General features: G+C 39.5%; 1 non-coding gene across 1 annotated transcript; it reads right to left on the bottom strand.

The window, feature by feature from the left end:
- Positions 1-2,056: 2,056 nt before the first annotated feature.
- Positions 2,057-2,128, bottom strand: TRNAM-CAU (transfer RNA methionine (anticodon CAU)). The gene has a single exon. It is a non-coding gene; the product is annotated as a tRNA-Met (tRNA).
- Between the last annotated feature and the right edge of the window lie 6,761 nt (positions 2,129-8,889).

Below are 8,889 nucleotides of genomic sequence, written 5' to 3' on the forward strand. Positions count from 1 at the left end.
GAGAAACTGAAAAAATCATTTATAGAAAATGACCCTTCCTTTTCTAGGTTCAAAAGCCTTCATCTGTGTCTACTTCGTACTTACTAGAATTCACCAGTCTTTTTCTTGCCAAAATAACCTATTTCTAAATATAGGGGGAGTGCCATGTCACTGGAAAATAATGTGAATATATGGAAAACTTTTACAATTAGCTTATATTTTACTGCCTTTAAATCAAAGAGCCACTGATATTTATTAACACAAAATACTATTTAGATATTTAATGGAATAACATTTTTGTAAACAATGCAAACAACCCCAGCAATTTAAGTTTTTAAGAGTTTTTTTTTTTTTAATGTGGACCATTTTTAAAGTCTTTATTGAATTTATTATAATATTGTTTCTGTTTTATGTTTTGGAAACTTGGCCAAGAAACTTGGCCACGAGGCCTGTGGGATCTTAGCTCCCCGACCAGGGATCAAACCCACACCCCCTGCCCTGGAAGGCAGTCTTAACCACCGGACCACCAGGCAAGTCCCCAATTTAATTAATATTTATCAAGTGGTTTTTAGTGATCGAAATGTGCTTCAGTATAAATATCGTGGCATCATGATATCCATTATTGTAAAACTTAAATATTATAGCAAAGTGGTGTACTGTTTAAATATCTGTCTACTTAGACTATAAAGCAGAGCAATGGAGTCATGAACATAAAACGCTTCAGAAGAGTGACTTACCTCATGGTTCAGTGGTTAGGACTCCACGCTTCCACTGCAGGGGACTCAGGTTCGATCCCTGGTCAGGGAACTAAGATCCTTCATGGTACACAGCATTGCCAAAAATTGAAAACAAACAACCAAAAAACGAACCTTCAGAAGAGTGTCTCTCTCTGTGGAGAGACAAGAGGAATGGATCAGAGTAAAACCTCCAGTAGCTTCCACAGGATTAGAAATGTTTTCGTTCTGTGTGAGGCCATGGGCACATGGATTTTTATTTTATTGTTATGCTTCAAAACTTCAATGTACATATTTTTTGATACAGTAATTCCACTTTTGAGAATTCTTACCAGAAATGAAAGACCAATATACAAGGATATGCATAAAAAAGAAGAAAGAAAGAAAAATTAAACAAAAGAAATGAATAGTTACTATGTAAGCTCCATATATATTCTACTTTGGTACTCAGCTAAGTGTGATACATACTGGTTTTTCATAAATGCAAAATTTGATGATAAATATTATGAGCATTACCATATGCTATGCTTCAATGAAAACTATGTTTTAAAACAAAAAAAACTTTAAGTGATGTTTTAACAAACATTGTTTGGTGTAAATAGATACATAAGCATAATTATAATAAGCTATATTATGCTAATGAAAGAACACTGAATATGACAAAGTGGAGAAAGTCTAGTAGCATAAAAAAGGAGGCAAATACAATTCTTTCACATAGGGCTTTAAGAATGTTAAGAACGCAATGTTCCATAGTATTTTCTTCAGTCCAAAATTTTAGTATGTTTTGGTAGTTGTTCCATCAACAATATTTTATTTATTTTTAAATGTTTTTAAGGTTTTTATATATCTTTATTTTATTTATCATTATTGATGTGTAGTTGATTTGCAATATTATATGAGTTTCAAGTGTAGAACATAGTGGTTCAATTTTAAAGTTACATACTCAAAAAAATAAATAAATAAAGTTACATACTCCATTTATAGTTATTATAAAATATTGGCTATATTCCCTGTGAAAAGTGAAGTGAAAGTGTTAGTCACTCAGTTGTGTCTGACTCTTTGCGACCCCATGGACTATAGCCCGCCAGGCTCCTCTGTCCATGGGATTCTCCAGGCAAGAATTGGAGTGGGTTGCCATTCCCTTCTCCAGGGGATCTTCCCAACCCAGGGATCAAACCCTGGTCTCCTGCATTGCAGGCTGATTCTTTACCATCTAAGCCACCAGGGAAGCCCAAAAAAGTGACATAAACACTTCACTAAAGAAGATGTACAGTGGCAAATTTTCTTAATAAACTCTCTTCTCTACTCCTAAAGATCTTTTCAGGAGGAAAAGAACCTCACATTAGCAGAGGATGGTTTCGATCCATCGACCTCTGGGTTATGGGCCCAGCACGCTTCCGCTGCGCCACTCTGCTGGTGTGCTATACCAGACACCCTTGTAACATATTCATTCTGTACATAGCAATTTGTAGCTCTTAATTTTCTAACCCCATTAAACCCCACACCCCCCTCCCCCTGCCCAGCACTTCTCTCTGAATCCTGCTAGTAATCACTATGTGATTTTCCCTAGTGGTTCAGATGGTAAAGAATCTGCCTGCAATGTAGGAGACCCGGGTTTGATCCCAGGGTCAGGAAGATCCCCTGGAGAAGGGAATGGCTACCCACTCCAGCCTTCTTGCCTGGAGAATTCCATGGACAGAGGAGCCTGGCAGGCTACAGTCCATGGGGGTCACAAGGAGTCAAACACGACCAAGCGACTGACACTTTCATTTCTTTAAGTCACTACATCGTTCTCTGTATCTGTGAGCCTGTTTCTTTTGTGTTATATTCACTAGTTTGTTTTATGTTTTGGACTGTAATGTCATACAGTATTTGTCTTGCTCTGACTCGTTTCACTAAGCATATCCTCCAAGTCCATCTATGTTGTTGCAAATGACAAAATTCCATTTTTTTTAAATGGCTGAGTAGTATTCAATATTTTATACACACACACACACACACACACATACACACACATCACATCTTCTTTATCCATTCATCTGTCAATGGACACTTAGGTTGCTTCCATGACTATTGTAAATAATGCTGCTGTGAACATTGGGATGAATTTTTTTTTTAATTAGTGTTTTTTTCTTCTTTGAATATATACCCAGGAGTGCAATTTCTGGATCATATCATTTCATATCATTTCTATTCATATCATATCATTTGATATTTATATCATCTATTCATATCATATCATTTCTATTCATATCATATCATTTCTATTTTTGAAGGTGGAGTAAACTTAAATCCCAGCATGAGAGTAAAGCTAGTTACAAAACATTGGGGAAGGTTATAAAAAATTATTAATGCTTTTAAACCCACTGTCAGCAGAGAAAGACTGATTTGTTTGTTGGTTCACTTTGCCACCATATCCTGATGGCACCTGGCTGATGCTGGGTAAGTAAGACGTCAGATTCCCAAGGTGGCCAAAGGGGAGAAAAAGATGGGCCGGGCCAAGAGGCGTATGCAGTACAACTGGAGATTTGTCAATATTGTGCCCACCTTTGGCAAGAAGAAAGGCCCCGATGTCAACTCCCAAATCCTTTGTAATCCTGGATTTCTCTAATAAAGCCACTTAGCCAATCAAAAAACAACAAAACACACCTTTAGAAAAGTATGCACAGGGGAAAAGTCATACACTCTGAGAACCGGAAAGAAGGTGTCTGCAAGTCAAGGAGAGAGCTGTTGGGAGAAACCACCCTTGCTGACACCTTGACCTTGGACTTCCAGTCTCCAGAAAATATACTGAAGAAATTAATATATATAGCCAATTTGGGTGCCTGGATCTATGTGTAGGTGTTGGATTCAGCCGCCCACTTTGTCAGGTTCAAATCCTGTTACTTGGTTAACCAATAAAACTCTATATTCCCAGGAAAATGTCAAAGTCCTCTCTTGACATCTCATTTCACATCTTTTTTTTGGTAAGCATTATGTTTAGCTTATTGTTTCCCTCAGTTCCTATCTACCACTTCAGGCAACCACAATACTAAACAACAGAACTCTAGATTTGGGGTTTTAGAACACTTCCAGGACATTCCTGGTTTCTGTGTTGATTTACCACTTAAGTGAGTATAAGTAGAGCTTCCCTGATAGCTCAATTGGTAAAGAATTCGTCTGCAATGCAGGAGACCCTGGTTCAATTCCTGGGTCGGCAAGAGCTGCTGGAGAAGGGATAGGCTACCTGCTCCAGTATTCTTGGGTTTTCCTTGTGGCTCAGCTGGTAAAGAATCCACCCACAATGTGGGAGACCTGGGTTGGGAAGATCCCCTGGAGAAGGGGAAGGCTACCCACTCCAGTATTCTGGCCTAGAGAATTCTGACACAACTGAGCGACTTCCAAGTATAAGTAAGTGTGAATATGTCTGTGTGATTATTTAGTACTTCCCTTACTTTCTTGTGAATTTAGTAATGTATTTAAAAGTACTTTTGGAAGTAGTTTCAGTGAAAATGGCAAAGTAGGAAATATAGCCAATATTTTAGAGTAAGTATAAATGAAGTATAACCTTTAAAAATTGAATCACTATGTTGTACACACAAAACTCAAAATGTTGTAAATCAACTATATGTCAATAAAAATAAAGATATATAAAAACCTTAAAAAAACAGTTATGTAAATAATTTGCTTCCAGTGGAAATGGAGATAGTGATATATGAGGGTTAAGAACAATATGTTGTCTAGGTAAAACAATGTTATTTCTTGTTCAGAAGTCCTAGACAAACTTCCACCCTCATCCTTAGGTTTCCTCATAAGTGAAATAAGAATATTACAGGGATTAGTAAAAGAGATAAAGAGACCCTGGAATCTGTAATCTTCTATTACGGGTTTTGTGCCTTGAAGGGCTTCTTTACTCATAGGCTGTTGATTAATTCTGGGGAGTGGTTTTGAGGGATCTCTTTGAATCTTGATGGGAGGTGCACTGTGAATTTTGCCAATATCAGTGGAGATTTTGTCTGTAAGGAGGGTGATAGCTGATTCAATAGGGAGAGATAATCAGTGTTCCCAGGATCAGCTCTAGACAGAGCAAATAAAAGATGTCACAGCATCATTTAACTCATCTGATTGGCTGCTTTGATAAGTACTGTCAAATTTTAGAATTATCTCCCCACCCCCTCCTTTTGAGAGAAGGAAATTCTGGCATGATACTTCTTTTTTTTTTTTTTTTTATCAACTTTGGCTCCTTCTTATTCAGGAAGCATACGCTAATTCATTTTATACATTTTTTTTTTTTTTTTACATTCCAGAAATAAGCGAAAATAGCAGTTTTAAATATGTTACAAAGTTGGCTTTGGGGGCTAAATAAGCTTTTCGAGAGAGGACCAGCCAGCTGACCTTTTCATCAAACCACCAATGTATCTTCAGTCTTTTTGCAAGCTCTACCACAGCTGTGGCCACCTTGGATGTGTTGTACATCCAAGCCACGAGAAAGCTGTAACGGAGAGCTGCTGCGAGTCTCTCTGCAAGGCACCAAGAACAGACAGTTCCAGCTTCCTTTCTTCAGGCCGAATCAAAATTTTGGAAACTTTTCAATTGCTGTCTCAAGTAGTGCTCTCTCAGCATGAAGACTGCTGCTGCTGCTGCTAAGTCGCTTCAGTTGTGTCTGAGTCTGTGCGACCCCTTAGACGGCAGCCCACCAGGCTCCGCCATCCCTGGGATTCTCCAGGCAAGAACACTGGAGTGGGCTGCCATTTCCTTTTCCAGTGCATGAAAGTGAAAAGTGAAAGTGAAGTCGCTCAGTCGTGTCCAACTCTTCGAGACCCCATGGACTGCAGCCCACCAGGCTCCTCTGCCCATGGGATTTTCCAGGCAAGAGTACTGGAGTGGGTTGCCATTGCCTTCTCCATGGCATGATACTTCTTTAAGAAGTCTCAGGTTTATACATGGATAGCAGTGGAAGAACTAAGGAGAAAAGGGTTTGTGTCTCTCAAAGGTCCTAAACAGAAGCAAGTAGGTTCAGAGACAGAAGCATCCTGAGGTTCACTGGAGGTCTCCACTGTTTGAACTGTTCTACTAATTCAGGGCAGGGGCTGCTTTATAGTAGTGGGCTTGTGCACCACGAGCTTGACTCGGATGTCAGTTAGGACTGGAGAAGACTCAGCCCCAATCTAGAGAAATATGTCTCTAAACCACTTGGAGGGAGGATTGGGAAGAGCCTCAGGGTCCCATCATTGAGAACTGAGAGCTAGCTGGAAAGGTCCCTTAGAAGGTTACAGGTGCCTGAAGAGTTTGTCTCTTTCCCAAAGTCCTGGCTCTCTGCAACACTAGCAGAAACTAGGAGGGTCTTGCTTTTCATTTGCTGGAGTTGAAGATTCAGACTTTTGGTGGTCTTCCACTTAGGTGACTCCTGTAGTGCTCAAGAGAGCTGGTTTGCCAGATTAATTAAATTTGGAGTGGACGTAGTTTCCTATTTCTCTTGGTCCTTTTTACCAGCAGGGAAATGTCCTGGTTTAGCCTGTAAATAAACCGAGTTGAAATCTACCTGGTTGGAATTAGCATCTGAAAGAAGGTCAGAATTTTCATTTAAAACAATCTGAAATCAACTGTAATATTCATGAACAGGCTCATCAAATTTTTGTCTGCAAGCCTGAAATTTGTTCAACAGGCTTTGGAAAAACCCCAGGAATTGCCCTAGGAAGCCATGTAGTGATTGTTGAGCCTGATCGTATGAGTTAGCAGCCTAGTTTTGAAACAGAAGGTAGTCATCAGATCTGTTACACCTGAAACCTGCTTCCATTGATAAAGTTCTTTTTAATTGTTTTTACAAAAACATGCAGATCCTCCAAGAGTCAAGTAGCCTAAACAATAAGAGGTTTGCCTAAGTTGTTTTCCAGGAATTCGGAATCAGCTGAGCCCAATTTGAGCTCTAACTAGTTAAGACCACTGACTCTTCAACTGGGCATGCTCTATGACCTTTTGACTTCAGAGGGCTGAAAACTCCATCCGCAGAGCATGTCCTGAGCATGCGTATTGTGAAGAAGCCTGTAGCTTAGTTGTATCTAGGCCAGAACGAAGATCACCTCACATTTTCTTGTCTACAATTAGCTCCAATTAGCCTCAGTTTTATCCCAAAGCATACCACCAGCCCTTCGCCTTTGAGGAGGTGGATTTGAGGCTTCCGTCTTCTCGCTTGGCCAACTTGTAAGTAAACGCTTTCTCTGCTGCAAACTTCGGTGTCTCAGCATTTGGCTTGCAGCATGCTGGGCAAACAAACGTGGTTCAGTAACACTTTCCCAGTTGTATTTCTAGGTACCTTTCAGAATTTTCCCAGTTAGCAGTTTTAATTCAATGCTGGGCCAATCCTTGGCCGAGAAGCATATGAACTAGCTGGTAAAAGTCAGAGATACCAGGTTGCTAAATTTAAGTAACATAAAATTCCTCTGCAAGCCTGTGAGTTTCTTTGGGTTACTGTGGGGGGAAAAAATCTATGACTATAGCTCAAAGTTCAGCTTTAGTTCACAAAGTAGAAGAAATTAAGCGTTTGGTCTCTGGATCCTCAGTAGGCCTAATTTTAAAGGGATGGGTTCTGAAAAATTCAGAGGAAAAGGGGGGGGGGGGTAAGCAAGAGTTAGTGTGGGGAAGTGAGGGTAGAGAGGAGGAGTAGGCAGCACAGAAGGGAGAAGACAGCCCCAGAGGTCTAAGCACAAGAAGCCAAGAGAGAGAGAAAGATGGCTCCTGGAGCCATTTTTTCTTTCTGGAATGGTAACCACTGAGAGAGTTACCGGTTCTGGGCACCTGAGGGAATCTCTAATTACTAGCAGACCAAGCTGACGTCAGTGGTCATACTGTACGAACAATAGAGAGTTCAGAAAAATCACTTAACAACAAACAGCAATAAACCCTAGAGAAAAGGGAAAATCTGATTTTTAGTTATTACATTTAATTTAAAAGTCTAATTTTCAACAACAAAAGAATTAAAACATAAACGAGGGCTGTTATCTTCAGAAGAGTTTCTTGGTCTTTTTTCCATTCTCTTATGTGAGACAGAAAAGTTGCAGGGACTGGGGTTGAGTTACTGTCTTTCCTCAAGTTCAGATGAGGGTCTGGTCAAGTTTTCTTTAGGGCAGGTCTTTCTCACAAAAAGTAGGTTGCTCTGGCATATTTCAAAATGGTCTGGCCTTTAAGTCATCAATCTGACACTAAAGTCAGTGACCATGTTTTATTAATTTTTGTAACTTGCAAAGTGCTTTATAACCATACTGCTAAATTAATATGACTTTAATCTCTTTTCTGTCTCTTCAACTGACCACTTACAACTGCTTCATAACATGTACCAACAAACAGACTGTCAAACTGATCTTTATTCTTTTGGGGGTAATTTTTATATTGTAATTTCCATACAAAAATGCTAATGTTTCACTAATGTTTTAAAAACTTTTTTTCCCTAGAAATTCACTGGCAATCCACCAGTTAGGACTTGGTACTTTCTCTTCCATGGCCTGGGTTCAATCCCTGGTCAGGGAACTAAGATCCCACAAGTTGTGTGGCCAAAAAAGAAAACCTGAAATGTAGAAGCTTTTTTTCCATATTTGTTTTCATTTGTTTGGTATTTGTTTACACCTTTCAGATTTACTCTACCAGGAAAATGGGTATAGTTTTAATTTACAACTAATATTTGACTGCTTCTTTTCAATCTTATGAATTGATAGCTTGAGTAAAAAGAATTTTTGTGCTCCTCATTCCTATATCAACATATTTTACTTAAAGTTAATATTAGCCAGAAAATATTCAGCTCTCTGGTCATTCTCTCCAACCTATGGGGAAGCCAAAACCTCAATATAATCTTCAGAATCAGAATGTGGAAGAAGGAGCCCCTTCATTAGATGCAAAAGGAAAAGTAACAGGAGAGAAGATGTGCTCTGAGATGATTATCCTGGGATCTTTGATCTTGGTACCCCTACACCCATCTTTAAGGAAGTCTTTTTAAGTCCTTGCCGCCTGGAACCAAGTTCATTGTATTCCTCACTCTACTACATCTCAGGACCACCTGGAATCTGTTGTCTAGGGTTGCCATGGACACAGGGTTCTTATTCTAGTACTGCCTTGTTAGCAGCAGCAGGTAAAGACCTAGGGTGGGGTCCTCTGGCCAAGGACGTCCCATCACACCCTCTGCCCTTTATGTAGCTAATGCTGCCCT

Source organism: Muntiacus reevesi, chromosome 11 (assembly GCF_963930625.1).
Source record: "Muntiacus reevesi chromosome 11, mMunRee1.1, whole genome shotgun sequence".
Taxonomy (NCBI): Eukaryota; Metazoa; Chordata; class Mammalia; order Artiodactyla; family Cervidae; genus Muntiacus; species Muntiacus reevesi.